At 35.7% G+C, this 17728-nt stretch overlaps 1 long non-coding RNA gene across 3 annotated transcripts; it reads left to right on the top strand.

Moving 5' to 3' along the window:
* The first annotated feature begins 1873 nt into the window (after positions 1-1873).
* LOC127943621 (uncharacterized) lies at positions 1874-4749 on the top strand. 3 transcript variants are annotated; one of them, XR_008149876.1, is made up of 5 exons: positions 1874-1944; positions 2046-2111; positions 2586-2683; positions 3918-4045; positions 4211-4749. It is a non-coding gene; the product is annotated as an uncharacterized LOC127943621 (long non-coding RNA). The 3 variants fall into 3 exon arrangements; XR_008149926.1 differs by having other exon boundaries at positions 1887-1944; positions 2046-2419; XR_008149825.1 differs by lacking the exons at positions 1874-1944; positions 2046-2111 and having other exon boundaries at positions 2428-2683.
* The last annotated feature ends 12979 nt before the right edge of the window (positions 4750-17728 follow it).

The raw sequence follows: 17728 nt of genomic DNA, 5'->3' as shown, positions 1-17728 counted from the left end.
AATCTGTGTTGAAAGTTAAACAAAAATTCCAATAAACAATCATATTTTGAATTTAAATAGTTTCTTTGTCTTGAGTTTACATTAATTATTTACATTTTACATTTACATATCCAAAAAGTTTCAGTCTTTTAATTGCGATTAATCGCGATTAATCGCGATTAATTTAAAAAAAATTGTGCGATTAATTTGTTAATTTTTTTTAATCGATTGACAGCACTAATATATATATGAATCTTTAGAATATATGAAAATGTAACTTTTTAATAAAAAAAGTTACAAAAAATGTAAACTTTTTTCATGATATTCACATTTATTCAAGATGCACCTTATACACACACACACACACACACATATATATATATATATATATATATATATATATATATATATATATATATATACACACACACACACATACATACATATATGAGTGTTCGTAAAAGCAACAATACAAAATCTTAAACTATAAAAGTGCCACTTTGTCCCACTATTATGTGCAGGCCTGGCATTTTGCACTGGGCTATAGAACTACAAAATTAATTTTAAATTAGCGATATCATAATTGAATGACATTTTGAATTATGTAGTGATCTAATTCTATCCACAAAGCAATTGTATGTGAATGTGTGATTAAATGTCTTATTTTACATTATTTTGCGCAGTTAATGCATAATTCTTAAATGGATTTGTTTGGATCGGCATGCATTTATCTTACATGACTAATAGAATAATGAATAATTTAACTGATACTGATACAGACATTATAGCTTTAGGGAAGGACGGATGTTGAAATCATTTTTTATAGTTTGCTTATCATTGTCTAAATTCATAAGAGCCCAGTTTAAAAAAAAAACATATTTTGAGGATTTAATTAAACAATAAGTGAAAAAAGTTTTATTTGTTAAACTTATTTAAGTTTTACCTTTTAACATGCAGGAGCAGCTATGAAGAATCCCGTGCTTCCGTCGCCAACTGAAGCAGAGGCTGAAAAACACATTAAGGATTATCTCCGCTTGGCCCCAGGGAGAATGCCTTGTTAGTCAACTTGATTTTTTGTTGTTTGTTTGGTTGGTTCAGTATTAAAATAATAATAATAATAATAACATAAACGACTGCTTATTTTCATTCACTGTTAATAAAAGGATACAAATCATTCAACAGCATGTTGTGTTCTTTCATTCTGAGTGGAAAATACTTGGGGTTAGTTATTATACTTTTCTCATATCTGAAGACGCATGCATAATCAGTGTAACTAAAGCTGTGATCAATAAAAGGAAATATGAAGGAACGTATAAAATCGTACAATTAAGAACGACGTCTATGCTATGTAAATCAGATGTCTAATAGACATAACATTCAAATATTAAACGTCTGTAATATGTCTACCGGAGATCGCTGGAACATCGGAAAAAGACGTCTATGCGACGTCTTCCAGATGAGCAAACGCCCTAAAAACGACGTCTCCCAGATGCAAAAGCATACATCGCACAGACGTCCCCGCAACGTACCTGTGCTATCTGGGTATGGTCATGGTTATAGGGAAATAACAAGAAGAACAAAGTGCAGTAAACGGTAAAACTGTTTGCACTACAAACCAGTACGTTCATAACTAACACAATACATTAAAAATAACATGGTAAGATACAGCAGTTTGCAACAGTAAACAGCAAAACAAGCTGTTTGTACAGCTAATATAGCTGGAATGACACCGAAAGCCAGACACATTAAATTTACAAATGGCGGCGCCCCCTCTTACTGAAATAAAAAAAGGGGCATATGTTTATTCATATGTTTATTTATGTAAAGTAAGCGTGTGACTTTAAATTCGTGACGTGCTTTCATGGGAGTGCGCGCGGACCGGATGGAGTTGCCATGGAAACGGAGCGCAACACTGCAAATGTCATGAGGAAACAACCCGTTTCTCGCTGATTTCACTGTTTTCAGGTGAGTTAAGTCCATAAAATCACACAAATATTACTTATAACTGTTGTTGACACTTCTCTTACTTGTATTTGACTCGCTTCTGTTGTTTATTTACTTTATAGGAATGGTTTAATGTCTTCGAAAAAGTCCGTTAGCATTTCTACCGTTTTCAGACGACATATGGTCAGGTGTGATAACTCTATTGTTCTCTTATTTATGAAAGTTTGGGCTTTTAATCAAATCTTCATCTGTAGATGATAGATTTTGGCTGTTTTGTTGGTAATCTTTCAATGGATGATTGGAAATTGCTTAATTTATTTAACCTTAACATTTTACACTTTACTGTTTATCGATGACGTCACGTTATCAAGGAGTGCGAAAATTGGCTGAAAACTAAAGTTGTTTTGATCTTTTATGGTAAACATAAAACTTTTCTGCGATTTCAAGAGTGACAAAATAATCCTTCTACAACAGAGATCTGGGAAGCGCTGAAAAGGTTAAGTAACATAATATGCATTTTTTTCACAACATATATCGCAATGAATCTGTTATTTTATTAATTTTTTGCATTTCACCTGCTCTAGCTTGTTTCCATCTAATAAACCTGGAACTGCAGACTAAATATTGTTGGCTCTGTGTCAAATCGCTTGTTTTGTTCCTAGATTCTTCAGTGCTGATGGCCTGCTGCATCCAGCAGAGTCGGAGTGAACCTACTGTAAGACAACATCTCCAAGATGCTATTGACCACAAGACTAGTACAGTAAGTCAAACCTCAAATATACAGTACACTAGTGTTCAAAAGCTTGAAGTTGATACAATTTGTAATAATTATCTTCTGCTCACCTCTGTAGTAACTATTTGATTAAAATATGTAAAAAGAGTAATATTGTGAAATATTATTACAATTTAAAATAGCTGTTTTCTATGTGAATACATTATAAACTAATTTATTCCTGTGATGTGCAGCTGTATCAGCATCATTTTCAGCATAATTTCTCCAGTCTTCAGTGTCACATGGATCCCTCAGAAATGCTGATTTGCTGCTCAAGAAACTTATTATCAGCGTTGAAACAGTTGTGCTGCTTAATTTTTTTGGTGGAAACCGTGATGCATTTTATTTTTCAGGATTCACAGATGAATACAAAGTTCAAAAGACCTGCATTTATTTATGCATCTATGCAAAGCGACTTACAGTGCATTCAGGCTATCAATTTTTACATATCATGTGTTCCCGGGGAATCAAACCCCCAACCTTGCGCTTGCTTGCTTGCTAGCACAGTGCTCTACCAGTTGAACTACAGGAACACGATTTGAAACAGATGATTTTGAACAATTTGATGCATGTAACACTAACATTCAAATTTTTGGAGTCTATGTAACAACGAATCCAACAAAAAAAATTCAGCACGTCTGTATTTTAACATTGATCATAATCAGAAATGTTTCTTGAGCAGTAAATCATCATATTAGAATGATTTCTGAAGATTTGTCACTGAAGACTGGAGTAATGATGCTGAAAATTCAGCTTTGATCAAAGGAATAAATTATGTTTTAACATAATATTCACATAGAAAAGAGTTGTTTTGAATTGTAATAGTCACAGTGTTACTATTTTACTGTAATTTGATTCAATAAATGGAAGTGTGGTGAGCATAAGAGATTTTTTATAAAGGCATAAAATATCTTACAGACCCCAAACTCTTGAATGGTTGTGTAAATTACAGTTATGATGTTCCTCCCAGTTAAATTTTTTTTAAATGTATTAAATGTTACTCTGGCATATGCAGTCCATTCTATAGAGATTTTGTCTGTTCCCCAAAAACAGACAACAAATAATTTGTTTATTAAGGGAAAATTATTTCAGTTTAAAGCTACTAGATTAAAAATAGTACTCAATGTACTCCATTGATGAAATAGTAAAAAGTGCACATTGCCTGAAATGATATGAACAGCAGCTATGCTAATCTTCCTGTTTCTGCAAATGTCCATCCCAGGGTTATTAGAAACTGCACAGCACAGGACTTGCAGGACTTGTGAGGACTTCAGATGATACCAGTCCTCAAAAGACCTTAGATGATGGCAACTATAGATGGACATACAAACTACCGCCACTGCAAAAAAGGTAATGTTAATTTGAAAGAGCTGTGTCACAGTATCAAGGGCTCCCTTACCAGTTCTGCTTTCAGTACTGGAGAGTAAAAGATAATTTTTTTTTTGTTTGATGTTTTTTGTTTGATGTTTTTATTAGTGCATATACGTTATCTTGCACATTTTATCTCCACAACAGATTCTAATTTGAAAGAAGTTTATAATGCATGTTCGCTACTCCCAATTCAGAAGACTGAATCAGCTTGTGTATCTGAATGTTTCTCATACTCACTCCTCTCTGCCGCGTCTGAATTTGGGATTTTCCTTAGCTGTCAGTTATAAACGTCAAAATTAAAAGAAATAAACATTTGAAATATATCAGTCTGTGTGTAATTAATAAATATAATATACAAGTTTCACTTTTTGAATGGAATTAGTGAAATAAATCAACTTTTTGATGATATTCTAATTATATGACCAGCACCTGTATATCATTGCTCTTTTGTTGATTTTGATTGCTTCCATTGTCCTCATTTGTAAGTTGCTTTGGATAAAAGTGTCTGCTAAATGTAAATGTAATGTTAATGTGTATTTAATTATATTTATAAATATTTATCTGCATTTTTTATTTTGTAATAATGTAAATGTATTTGTTTTATATCTATACATGCAGTTGTATTCATGTATGTATATTTATTTGTCTAATTATTATATTTTAATAAAGCAGTTTAGACTACATGAGTGTTTTCTTTATTCTGGATGAATTACATATTCTTTTGTGTCTAGAAAGGGTAAATATGGGCCATATCTAACCCAGAAGTCAGCCACAACTGTACCAGATCCATGCCGCATCTCACAAATGGCATGGGCGACACCTGGCCCAGATGTCAACCACGCCATTTCTGAGATTTGGCCCAGATCCGGATCTGGGCCAAATCTCAGAAATGGCGTGGTTGACATCTGGGCCAGGTGTCGCCCATGCCATTTGTGAGATGCGGCATGGATCTGGTACAGTTGTGGCTGACTTCTTTCAGACAAAACTGGGCACGATATGGCCCAGATGTCACCCACACCATTTCTGAGATGTGGCCCAGATCTGGTTCAGTTGTGGCTGACATATGTCAGCCAGACTCAGGTTGAGTCATCGCCGTCATTCCGTGCGGTATGTGGGCCAGAAGAATATGGGAGATGTGGGCCAGAACTGGGCCACAAGTCATTTGCTATCTGGGAACTTGATGTGTTGAATGCTCGGAGCATGTTATAAAACGTATTCTTAAAATACACATTTCTGTTTTAATAAATGCTCATATTAAATCATAGCATAACACATAAGTAGGTAAAAAAATAATCAGTGATGCAAATGCGACCATTTTTGTCGCAGTGTAGCTCTAGCCCCCTGCTTTACCATGTTACGCAACGCTGAGCAACGCTCAGACGTTCAGTCTGACAGAGAAATCTCACAAGCACATATAAACACTCATTTTCATGTGTATAGTATATTCTTCTAATTGTTTTGTGCCGTTTCGCTGCAGTGTTTTCATGTGAAGGCTGTAAATGTGGACTTCAAGTGTTCAGAGAAATACATCGCGAGTTCGCGAACAGTTGGCTGCCGCGAATATATCATGTTATTACTTTAAACAGTTAAGAAACATCTGAATTTAGCTCTTGGTGTGTTCTAACGGGTAGATTGCGTGCAATCGCCGATATAATTTAATAATAAAAGATCTTAAATAAGAATAAATTCGCTCGTTGTGAGCTCTGTGTAATGCCTGAGCTGAGAAGCAGCGACTCTCATCTTTCTGACTACTCTCTGCCCAGAAATAAATTATTAATGAGCCCTAACCCCTGTAATAATCAGATAAGTTGGTTTAGCTTGTCAGTTTGAGGGAAATTGTATTATTTACGGAATATCTGACCGATTTAAAAGTGAAGTAAACCTTAGATCGGGTATTGCAACTAGGGGCGCAATTTTTCTCAGATAATGTAAGTCTATGGGTAATGTATTTTGACATTTAAAAATTAATTTAAAAAAAAGATATAGCACACACCACCACTCTATCCCGCAGGTGTCTGCCGAGTTTGGGGCTTGTGGCTTTAAAGCCCTAGGAGGAGTAGCGTTTAGAATTTCTGTCAGAAAAATAAAAATAAGAAAAAGAAGAAGTTTAAATAGCATAACAGTATTGTTGCCAAGCCAACAAGCCAACATAAATAGAATGTACATTTCCTGAAGAAAATGTGAGTGGTGCTTGCAGTGGCAAAACCACTGATCTATATATATAACTGGATCGCTCATCACGTTCTAAACTGCCAACAGGTAGTGAAGCCACCGGAAGTGTTCGATCCGCCATCTTACTAATCCCTACCAGCAGAAAGCACCATTGAGTTACATTCAAACCTAAAATAACTCGATTAGAAGCTGATCAGTCAAACGGGACTCGTTTTTATGTTATGTGTAATAAAGTAATGTTTACTTCAGATGTTATCTGCAGTGTTTACAGTCTTTTGGGGCAGGATAAGCGATATATTTAAATAGTGTAGGTGGGTGTCTGCTGCGAACTGACGACACAGGTAACTGATCAAACACAAAAATGACTTATTTCTTAGTTATTCAGGAATTATTAAACGAACGTATTAGTATCAGAAATGGATTTTAATATATTAGAATGAATTATACAATTATGTTGTTAATATTTCTCTATAATGAAAAAAAAATTACTATCTGGGAAATAAAGCTTTGTATTTATTTCTTAAGTCCGTACTGTATATAGTCAGTTATTTCTCTGAATAAATTCAGATTTCAGAATGAACACTTTGTAGTTTGTTATATGTGTTGAGGTCGTGTCTGTCTGATGTTTATCATGTTCATGATGCTCACTACTGTAATGAACGTAGCTTTTTAATAAGTAGGGGAAATTCCCGACATTTAAAAAATAACCGTTTACATGCCTAGGGTGTTAGCATTGTAATAATGTACAGTGATACTTCATATTTATAAACACTGACTTGTTAGGTGATGTTTTCTCATTAAAATCATACAAATTCCTATTAATTCAATGGAACTTTTTCGCACACTAGGGATTACCAATATGGCGGCGCGGCGGCTTCACTTTAATGACGTCATGAGCAATCCAATTCTATATTATAGATCAGTGGGCAAAACTCACCCTCTGTTGCTAGGTTGTTGCAATGAGGTTGCTAGGGTACCTGGGGTGGTTGCTAATGTGGTTGCTAGGGTACCAAGGATGGTTGCTAGGGCCGTTGCTAAGGTACCAAGGGTGGTTGCTAGGGTAATCGGGGTGGTTGCTAGGGTGTTGCTATGCAGTTGCTAGGGTACCCGGGGTGGTTGCTAGGGCGGTTGCTAGGGTCCCTATGATGGTTGCTAGGGCCGTTGCTAAGGTACCCAGGGTGGTTGCTAGGGTAATTGGGGCGGTTGCTAGGGTGTTGCTATGTGGTTGCTAGGGTACCCATGATGGTATACACATCACACACATACACACACACAGCACTCTGAGATGACAGGCATTAAGTGGAAATGAAGGATTTGGGGTTCCATCCCATTACATTATGCAGCAGATGGCGTGTAGGCCGAGCCAGGCCGGGGCAGTCCCAGAGGTAACACGCAAACATAGACACACTCTATGTTTGGGGAAGAAGAGGGGAGGGGCAAAAAAAAACAGCACTGCCCCTGTCTTATGTTGTTCAACTCTTTTGCTCTTTAGTCCTGTGTCTGGTTCAAGGCATCCTGCAGGCTTCTAAACCCTTCTTCTCTTCTTGAATATTTTAATTTGAGAGCAAATGATCTTGAAAACTGAGTTGTCAATCATTCTGAATCAGTGGTTCCAAGAGTACTGATAGGGTCATGGTTAGAAGAGTAGGAAGGTTTTTATTTTTATTTTAACTAACTGTATAACTGTGCATTTTATATTGTGAGAGCAGCAAGCCTCCCTTTCTCAAACTACACATACACTCTTGCTCAAATGCCCCTTTGATTTAACCAAAAAATCATTGAGGTTTAGCATGAAGATGAGTTTCATCAACCCATCATCCAGCTGGAGCAAAAGAACAAGAGTCAGTTAAAGAGAAGTGCAAAGAGAGAGAAAGGGGTGACACATTCTGATACATGCATCTCAAGCCAAGGGCAGGAGAGCAAGAGCAACACCATGGCAAAAGTAGAATTAATCTTTTGAGAATCTACATATAGTGAAATGGGCCAAGAGTCAAGAATAGGAAGAGGCAGACTTGTTAGAGATAAATTAAAGAAGACAAATTAAAGAAATGTACGGTAAAATAAAGGACAATGGTAAATATCAGATAAATATCAGAGAGTGTAGAAGGAAGTGAGATATGAGAGATCATGGATTGTTGCATACAGATGCTTAGACATATGCACCCACCTGCATCACTAGCTGACTTATGGGGCCTTCCAGACTGGAATGCATGTTTTGTATCAGAGATTTATCCTCACTGATTCTGCTGGCTTTATTGTGTATGTAAATTGGTCATACTGTTTACTCAAACTTCACTATTAATCAAAATGTTTGGCAAACAGCAATGAGCAGTTGTCTTGTTAAAAGCTGTCAACTAAGTAAATGAGGATGATGTGGCACATCAGTGCCAGAGACCCTTGTGGATGTTAATATACCTCACAGTGCCTCTCTCTGTATTGTACTTTGTGTGTGTGTGTGTGTGTGTGTGTGAGAGAGAGAGAAAGAGAGAGAGAGCTCCCTGCTGAGACTACAGATGGTAGAAGGGTGATGGTCACATTCTCACATGGGACCACAGGCCCCCTGTTCTCACACCTACACCTCCTGTTCGCTACTGGCCAGTTCCACTATCATTATCAAAGCCTACTGCCCCTGTAAACACCAAGCCAGAAGCAGTGAATATGGCAAAGGATGTGCCAATCTACTATAACACACATGCACAACACTGGTTATGTGGCTTGCATTAAAACTATATATTGCCATAAGACTCTGCCTTTAGATGCAGTGTGGAAATGGATTAGGAGCCTCAGTTTTAAAAAGGCCCCTAACACCTCCTGATTTTACACATAGATTGGTTTCACTTAATTTAAAGCACCAATTAAACTTACATTTTCAAGTTTAGTGGGTTGAAATTAATTACTGTTTACTGATCATTAGAACACGTAAACACATTCTACTAATACAGTAATTTAAAAGCTTTTACGAATCAGATTTGGGATATATCTCATTGTCCTCATGTGATACCAAAGGAAATGAATGCGGAAACTATATACAGTATAGTTGAAATACCTTATCATATGATGTATCTGTAGGTGGTTAACTTAAGGCATAGGTAATCCTAAACTGAAAATTCTGTTATAATTTACTCACCCTCAAGTTGTTCCAAACATGCATGATTTTCATTCTTCTTCTGATCACAAAAGAAGATATTTTGATGAATGTGGGTAACTTGATGGTGCCCACTGATTTCCATAATATTTTCCCCAGATAATGGAAGTCAGTTGCTACCAGAAAAATAACTTTATTTTTGTTCAGCAAAAGAAAGACAGAACGTCAGGATGAGTAACTGATGAAATTTTTTGGTGAACTATGCCTTTAATGTAAACCCATATGCAACTGCAATACATGTGTATATATATACATTTTCATATATTATCATAAAAGTTAAAACATATGAAACCTATTAGAAACAATTTAATATATCAATATATGTATCTAGCCAATAAAAAAAAAAAATCCATCCCATCAATAAACGTTGATATTATATCATATAAAAGATTAATATTGTTAAATATTATTTGCCTCTTAGCTTGATTTCTGAATCTTGTCTCTTCGTAGCACTTCATCTTTGAGCTAGATATCTGTTATTGAAATAACTATCCCATTTGATACAATTATTTGTGATGTTTCAAATGTAACTGCTTTTCAAGGTTAATGGCTCTCCATCAGCCACTCTGTAATTTGAAAGAAAAGATTGCAAATGTCCTCAGATAATTGTGCACAATTGTTTGGACTGTCTTGGTTTAGTTTATGTAACATTTACATTCAGCAACTTTCAACAAGTTAATGATTTTTACCATTATTTATAGATCGATGATTGAAAGTATTTTAACATTGTTTTGTGGTATGTTAGTCTAAAACTGAAACAGAAAACCCTCCATTCCTGCTTCAAGGCCCTCCCTTCAGGGCATAGGCTGTGTAAACCACTGGCTAAAAAGAACATATATTAAAAATCATTTGTTCCATTTTTGGTGACTGTTTTAAAACAAATTCTTATTTTCTGAGTATTTTTATTATTATACCTTTATTTAACCAGGAGGTCCCATTGAGATTCAGAATCTCTTTTACAAGAGAGACCTGGCCAAGGTAGCAGCCAAATCACAACAAATGCATACATAACAAACACTAAAGTACATTTTAACAATAAAAGAAGTACAAAATATTAAAAATAAAAATATAAAACACAATGAGACTCTTAAGAAAAACAAGAACATGTCTCCATCACAACACTCTTTATAGTAGTTTTAAATTCATTTAAGGACATAAGGGTTTCTAACTTTAGCTCTTTTTGTAGATTATTCCACCCCCAAGGTGCTAAATAAGAAAAGGCAGTTTTTCCCAATTCGGTTATAACTCGTGGCACATTAAAAAGCAACCACTTTGAGGAGCGTAGCTGATAGGTACCAGAGCAAACAGAGAGGAGGTTACAGAGGTACAGTGGAAATTTGCCAAGTATAGCTTTATAAATAAAGATATACCAGTGCTGTTGTCTACGAATTTTAAGTGATTTCCAACCAACTAAATCATAAAGAATGCAGTGATGGGTAAGGGACTTTGTATTTGTTATGAATCGTAGTGATGCATGGTAAACTGAATCTACATGACGCAGGATGGAAAATGCAGCATGCATGTACAATATATCTCCATAATCAATTACAGGCAGAAAAGTAGCTTCCACAAGTTTCTTCCTAGCACTAAAAGTAAAGCAAGATTTGTTTCTGTAATAGAAGCCAAGCTTGACTTTAAGTTTCTTAACTAAAGCAGTAATATGTTCATTGAAGGAAAGCTTATCATCTATCCATATCCCCAAGTACTTATATGAAGACACTCTTTCAATTGATTTCCCATCTAATGACAAAATGCCACAATTGTCGAGTAGCTGTGCTCGAGCTTTTGAGAAGACCATAAACTTTGTTTTCTGTGTATTTAAAACCAATTTTAGACTCAATAATGTGTATTGCAATGCCTGAAATGCAGTCTGAAGTTCCTGCACTGCTACTGAAATGGTGGAAGCCTGGGTGTAAACCACTGTATCATCAGCGTATAAATGTAATTTGGCTTGAACATCTCTATCCAAATCATTTATAAAAATTGAAAACAAAATGGGTCCTAAGATTGATCCTTGAGGGACACCTTTAGTTATCTCAAGAAAATCAGATTTATAACCCTCAGCATAAACACATTGAATACGATCTACCAAATAATTCTGGAACCATGCAACAGCCTTCTCACTTAAACCAATTGAACGTAGTTTGGTCAATAACAATCCATGATCAACCGAATCAAATGCCTTAGAAAGATCAACAAATAATGCAGCAGAATGTTGCTTCTTATCTAAGGCCCCAATAATATCATTTGTCACTAATGTAGCAGCAGTGATAGTGCTATGGCCACTTCTGAACCCTGACTGAAAATTATTTAAAATATTTTTTTATTTATCATATATTCTGTGAGTTAGTGTGTGAAGGCATATACATACATATACAGAGTTTTTTATTTATGTTGTTTTTTTCATGGGGATAAATGTGTGTACTGTTTGTTTTATAGATATGTTACTGTTTTTTTTTTTTTTTTACTGTTTATTGTATTTTTTATTGTATTTTTTTTTTTAATGGCAGATTCAAATAGGAATTTCTGTTCAGGAAAACTGTACAGACAAAGTAAAGTAGTCAAGACAAGGCAAGGCAATTTTATTAAGTAAAGTAAAGTAAAGTAAAGTAATCAAATCCATACGTTTTTAAAAAAAATGTAACCCTCTGTGGTTGTTTTGGGGCCCTCGAGATGTTTTCACATGACCTGATATTTGTGCTTATTTCAGATACCGGTTCTTGTAACATACTATTGGCCAACATGTAAGTTTTTTTTGTTTTTTGTATTCAGCACAAACTGTGCTACAATAATACAGGTGCTGGTCATTTTATTAGAATATCATCAAAAAGTTTATTTATTTCACTATTTCCATTCATAAAGTGAAACTTTTATATTATATTAATTCATTACACACAGACTGATATATTTCAAATGTTTATTTCTTTTAATTTTAAAGATTATAACTGACAACTAAGGAAAATCCCAAATTCTCAGAGAATTAGAATATTACTTAAGACCAATACAAAGAAAGGATTTTTAGAAATCTTAGCCAACTGAAACGCATGAACATGAAAAGTATGAGCATGCACAGCACTAAATAATTAGTTGGGGCTCCTTTTGCCTGAATTACTGCAGCAATGCGGCGTGGAATGGAGTCGATCAGTCTGTGGCGCTGCTCAGGTGTTATGAGAGCACAAGTTGCTCTGATAGTGGCCTTCAGCTCTTCTGCATTCTTTGTTCTGGCATATTGCATCTTGCTCTTCACAATATCACATAGATTTTCTATGGGGTTAAGGTCAGACGAGTTTTCAGGCCAATTAAGAACAGGGATACCATGGTCCTGTAGCAGGTCATCGATTCATGGGTTGAATTCAGGCATATAAAATGAAACCTTTCTAAACTAAATGCCTGGCCTGGTGCCAGCCTGGCTGGATATAAATTATTTACGACAAGAAATTCCAGAGTCACGTGGGCAGCCTCAAAGGAGACACAAAATCCCCACATTCCACAACACATACACATAAGCACACACACACAAACAAACCTTTCTTAACGTTCGTTACCTTCGTCATTTTATTAATAAGATGTATTTTGAATATGTTTGTGTATTGCATAAAATGGTTAATCTTTGTTATGCGAGGATTATAATTTTGCTGACTTGTAAATTGGAAATGTTTCTCCTCATTTTAAGGTTCTCAAATAGAGTCATGATTCTGTAACCCTACTCCTGACCAGGTCGTAAAACTTTATGACCTAACAAACAGGACAGGAAAGCTAACTCTTAGGAAAGAGAATAGTAAAATCTACTCACATGTATTCTCAATGTATTAAGTATTGCTTTTTGGTGCATTAGATGTTTCCCCATATAAATTGGAGTATCTGCAGTTTATATCGTGTGTTAATCTAACTTTAAATGTGTGTAATTCTGCATTTGAATGTAACTTCATGTTTTGATCATTTATATATGTTATTTTTGATATCTTTTTAATCGTCATGCTTTGGCGGACTCACTTATATGAAGGAAATGAATGAAAAAGATATTAATCTGGAATTACGAACTTGCTAGAATATCACTATTGAAATTCTATAAGCCAGAGTGGGTGTTTACACAGAGACAAAGGATTTTTTTTCCCGCTTCAGATCGCGGACGTTCATTGGTTGTTCATGCGAACAGAGGCCTGAACCATTTCAAGCCATAAGAGCTGACCCAGGAAGTTCCTCCCTCTCTTCGCTCTTGCCGTTTTTCTCTGACCCTGCTCGTCCTTCTGTGCGGCCTCGGTCCGCGCTCCTATCGCCGTCCCTCTCTGCACGGCGGCTGAGAGGACAGCCATTCTCATGGCTCCTTCGGGAGCTTTCATTTCCGTTGTTTTTGTTTCTTTTCATTACTAAGTTTATTCACCTATTCGCCTCTCCACACGAGGAAGATGAATTCTGAAACAGTGCTTTGTTAAACCTTTCAAATACCGCGCAATTCCGCAGCAACCACCGAAAGACGAACAAACTCTCCTTGCCACAAAGGACCACGCTGCTCCAGCACACGCACGCTGGTTTCAAAAGACCACGCACAAAGCATCACAAGAGACACCTGCAAGTATCATTTTCTATGGAGATTTAAATGCTGTTTAAAGTTTGCCTATGATTTGATTCGTTGTTGTCTTTCAAGGGTTACTGTCTGTGAGTTTGCATAACTGAGCTCATTCTGTGATCACGCTCTCTCTCTCACTTCCCTTCTCTCTCATTCATTCTCTCTCTCTCTCTCTCTCTCTCGCTCTCCCTTATTTGGATTCCATTATGTCTTGTACAGAGTTTACTGTCTGTATTGTCGTACGCGTATTTACTCTGTGTGATTTGTAGTTGGATGTATTATTAGTTCAATTATTAAAAACCAATATATATTCATGATTGCCTCTGAACCGCTCACATTACGAGTCGATGAAGTGTCTGATCTTTAGCTACACGCTGTTTACTTTGAGCAACTAAATTCATCATAATGATAGGATAATGTTTTCATGGCCAGAGAATATTTTTCCTTGAATTATAGGAAGTGATAACTTTATTGAAAATTGATAAGTTAATCTTACGGCCGTTTGCTGGACAAACCACTGTTTGATTTGCGGTAATTTACAGTAAGAGATATCACCATAATTGATATGAAGAATGGTATATTGACATATTAATGAGTAAATTACATTGCCCTGTAATGAGTTATTGATATATGCAATTGAGCTATTTTTCCTCTTCAATTAAATTTTTTTGTAACTGTCATATGATATATATATATTAATCATATTCCTGATTAATTATTCAAATTCCCTATATATCATTTGAGTTAATAATTATGTACAACCCAGTGCAGCTACATTTATGGCGGAGAATGCGGGCATTTCAAACTTCGTTTTGTGAGCAATCAATCTGTGTATATGGTTATTAATAATTTCTGCACGTGCGCTATGAAATTATGTACTTGTGAGATAAGTCGCAAGACGCGAACTCACTCCTAACTGACTGAGGCAAAAAGCTGATCAGTCAGCACGTTAGGTTTTTATAGAAACTTAACAGTATAGTCACTGTTATTTTAATGAAAGTAAACTGCAGTATAATGTTAAAAGTCTCCTGTTAAGAAAGACCAAGATCTTTCTGCAGTGAGAACATTTTAATATGAATAATTAAAAGATGAAATCTTTTATTAGTTGCAACATGTAAATCTGAACATGAGCGATGTTCCTCTGATTCAGTTAAAAAGGCCTTGCTTATTAAATATCGTTATTGAATTTGTGGTGAACCACAGTGATATTCAAAAATAAACTATAAAAACTCCTGGTCTAAAATTGGCTTAGCTACCCGATTTGTAAACCTAAAACATTTAAATCATAAGTGCTATTTTGATAAATGTTTATGGGAGTCAAAAGATGGAAAATTCCTGTTTTTTTTTTGTTTTTTTTTTACATTTGTGTTTTGGAAGTGAACGGATCCTTCCTTCACCCTATGTTTAATATAACACTGCAGAGGTAAAACTTTTTGGCTGTTTGTTAGTTGTGATTTTGATGCAGAAAATCAGCCTGACAAACGATCAAATTCTAAGTCATATTGAAATTGTAATTCTGTAATTCCGCTATCTAAACACCAGAGGGAGCTCTTTGTTTAGAAGTTTCAAGTTACGCCCTGCCTTCTGATTCCAGCTGGCATGAGTGCAAGTCCGCCATCTCGTGGCCGTTTCAGATAATGCGCTCTAATTGTTAATCTATTTTCCTGTGATTTATTGAATTAGCTGTCTAAATTCTCAACAATTATTTACATTTACAGCTTTGCTCGTGTGAATATTATTACAGGGAGACAATTTTTTTCTTCTTTTCCTCTGACTGTTTACATTTACTTTGAGTTTGGTTCAAACATGATTTGAATTAAAGAGCCAGTAAGATGAAAATTCTAAGCTCCCTATCACTGTTTATAAGTCCTGTGCAACAGGTTTAAATCCATCCAAGGTTAAAAAACATTGTCATTTTGTCAAAATATCATTTAAAAATTACCTCAATTCTCAGAGATCCCCAAACGGTTCGCGCGAAGCTGTTCAAAAGATTCAGTTTCCTTAAACCCCACCTTTCGGTAGCATACTGTGTTCTGATTGGTCAACTAACATATTCAGTTTTGATTGGTTGTTCCGCACACAACTTCATGGTAAACTTCTTCTCTTAGATTATTATGCAAAGTGTTTCTAGTGACGTACATAGAGATGGGCAAAAGATTTAAAATCTATAACGACTCGTTTCAGCCATTCAGAGTCGACTCCTTACTTTAGAAGCCAATACCTTTATAGATTGTATACTTTTTGGTTTAATTCCTTTGCACATTGTTTACACTGATGGACAGCTACATCATACACTGTAATACAGGTAATTTTTAATTTCCCATCTGTGTGGCTCTTTAAAATGTAACTGTTTAATAGTGGAAATCTAGATGTTTCAGGTCAACTACTGATTTGAACCACTTAGAAGGTAAGCCATCTAGTGGCAGTATCCTGTTAAATCGACTAACAGATCTCTCTCCTTTCAATTCTGTTTTTGAATTGCATGTCTACTTTTACCTTTGTTTTGATGAATTTCATAATTATTAATGATACCTTACAGCTATCATTGGTTATTATAGGATATTATTCAGATTTTCCTTTTAATTCTTACATGCTTATTTTAAATTTTGATTTAAACCAGTTTTGAATTTTTAATTTCAATTAAGTTTTCTGCTCACCAGGTTAAGCACAGAGAGGGTGAAAACCAGCTGCTACTTCTCCCGAGTTTCATTCCTGTCTTTTATTTTGATTTTTATTATTTTTCTTCTCTCTTTTGTCTTAGGTTATTTTGATAATTACCATCATTATCATAATGTTTTATTTGTTTGTTTTATCATTATTAGGTAAAGCTGTTACCTCTCATTTCTACATATATATTTACTCAATTGATGTTAAACAAACCAAACCTTAATTAACTTTAAGTTTCCTTTGTTCATCTTTGTGTATTTGATTGTAGAACTCCCTTGGTGATTGGACAGTCATCTCAGGTTTCCAGTGAGCAAGGCTGCCTGACCAGTGTTACCGACACTGTGAGTGAAACTCGGTTCCTCTTATCTCTGTTCCTCTTATCTCCGTTGCGTACATGCAGTGGAGAGATCAGCAATTTGGCACTCCAAAGGTTGTGTTAAAAGTCACAAGCTGTTTGAGAGGGTGCAGTGTTTGGGGAGCGCCGGAGAGGTTGACCAAGCCACTGGTTTCCACCTGAATGACTCCAATTCACCCAGGTGAACCAAATGTGATAAAACCCATCCACTTATTATAAGCCACAAAATATTAGATATTCCCCCGGATATATTTTAAGTGTTTGACCCTTTTGCTTCTTCAAGCCACATCATATTTCTAGATTTCCTACCCAGCCCACTCACCTGTTGGCCCTAACTTAAAATCTAGCAGTAGGCTTAGGCCTCCTTATTCTCACTAACACATTGTGTTTCTATTTGTTTTTATCTCATTTCAAGTGTTGTTTCACTTTGATCTTTTTCTATCCTCTGTTCTGTTGTGATTTGTTTCTTTCATTTCACATAGAGACAGTAACCTGTGAGAGCCACCAAGGAAGCTAAATAGTAGAACGGCAACCAGCATCCGGTGTCATCATGCGACCCGCTAGGCTACTGCCTGTCAAATCTCCATTTCAGGTCCTTTGTTGACCCAAGTTAATTGGCTACTGAACTGTCTGACTGTTTGCATCAGTTAGCCCCAAAGTTCTCATAAACGGCACAGCCCATATGAATATAGCTCGTTAACCTTAGAACGAACTTGCATTGGTCTTTTTGTGTGTGTGCTGTGCTTCTCTCACCGA

The sequence above is a fragment of the Carassius gibelio genome, chromosome A1, assembly GCF_023724105.1.
Source record: "Carassius gibelio isolate Cgi1373 ecotype wild population from Czech Republic chromosome A1, carGib1.2-hapl.c, whole genome shotgun sequence".
Classification (NCBI taxonomy): domain Eukaryota; kingdom Metazoa; phylum Chordata; class Actinopteri; order Cypriniformes; family Cyprinidae; genus Carassius; species Carassius gibelio.
Note: the sequence above shows the minus strand (reverse complement) of the source record. Positions and strands in the feature narration are given on the sequence as shown.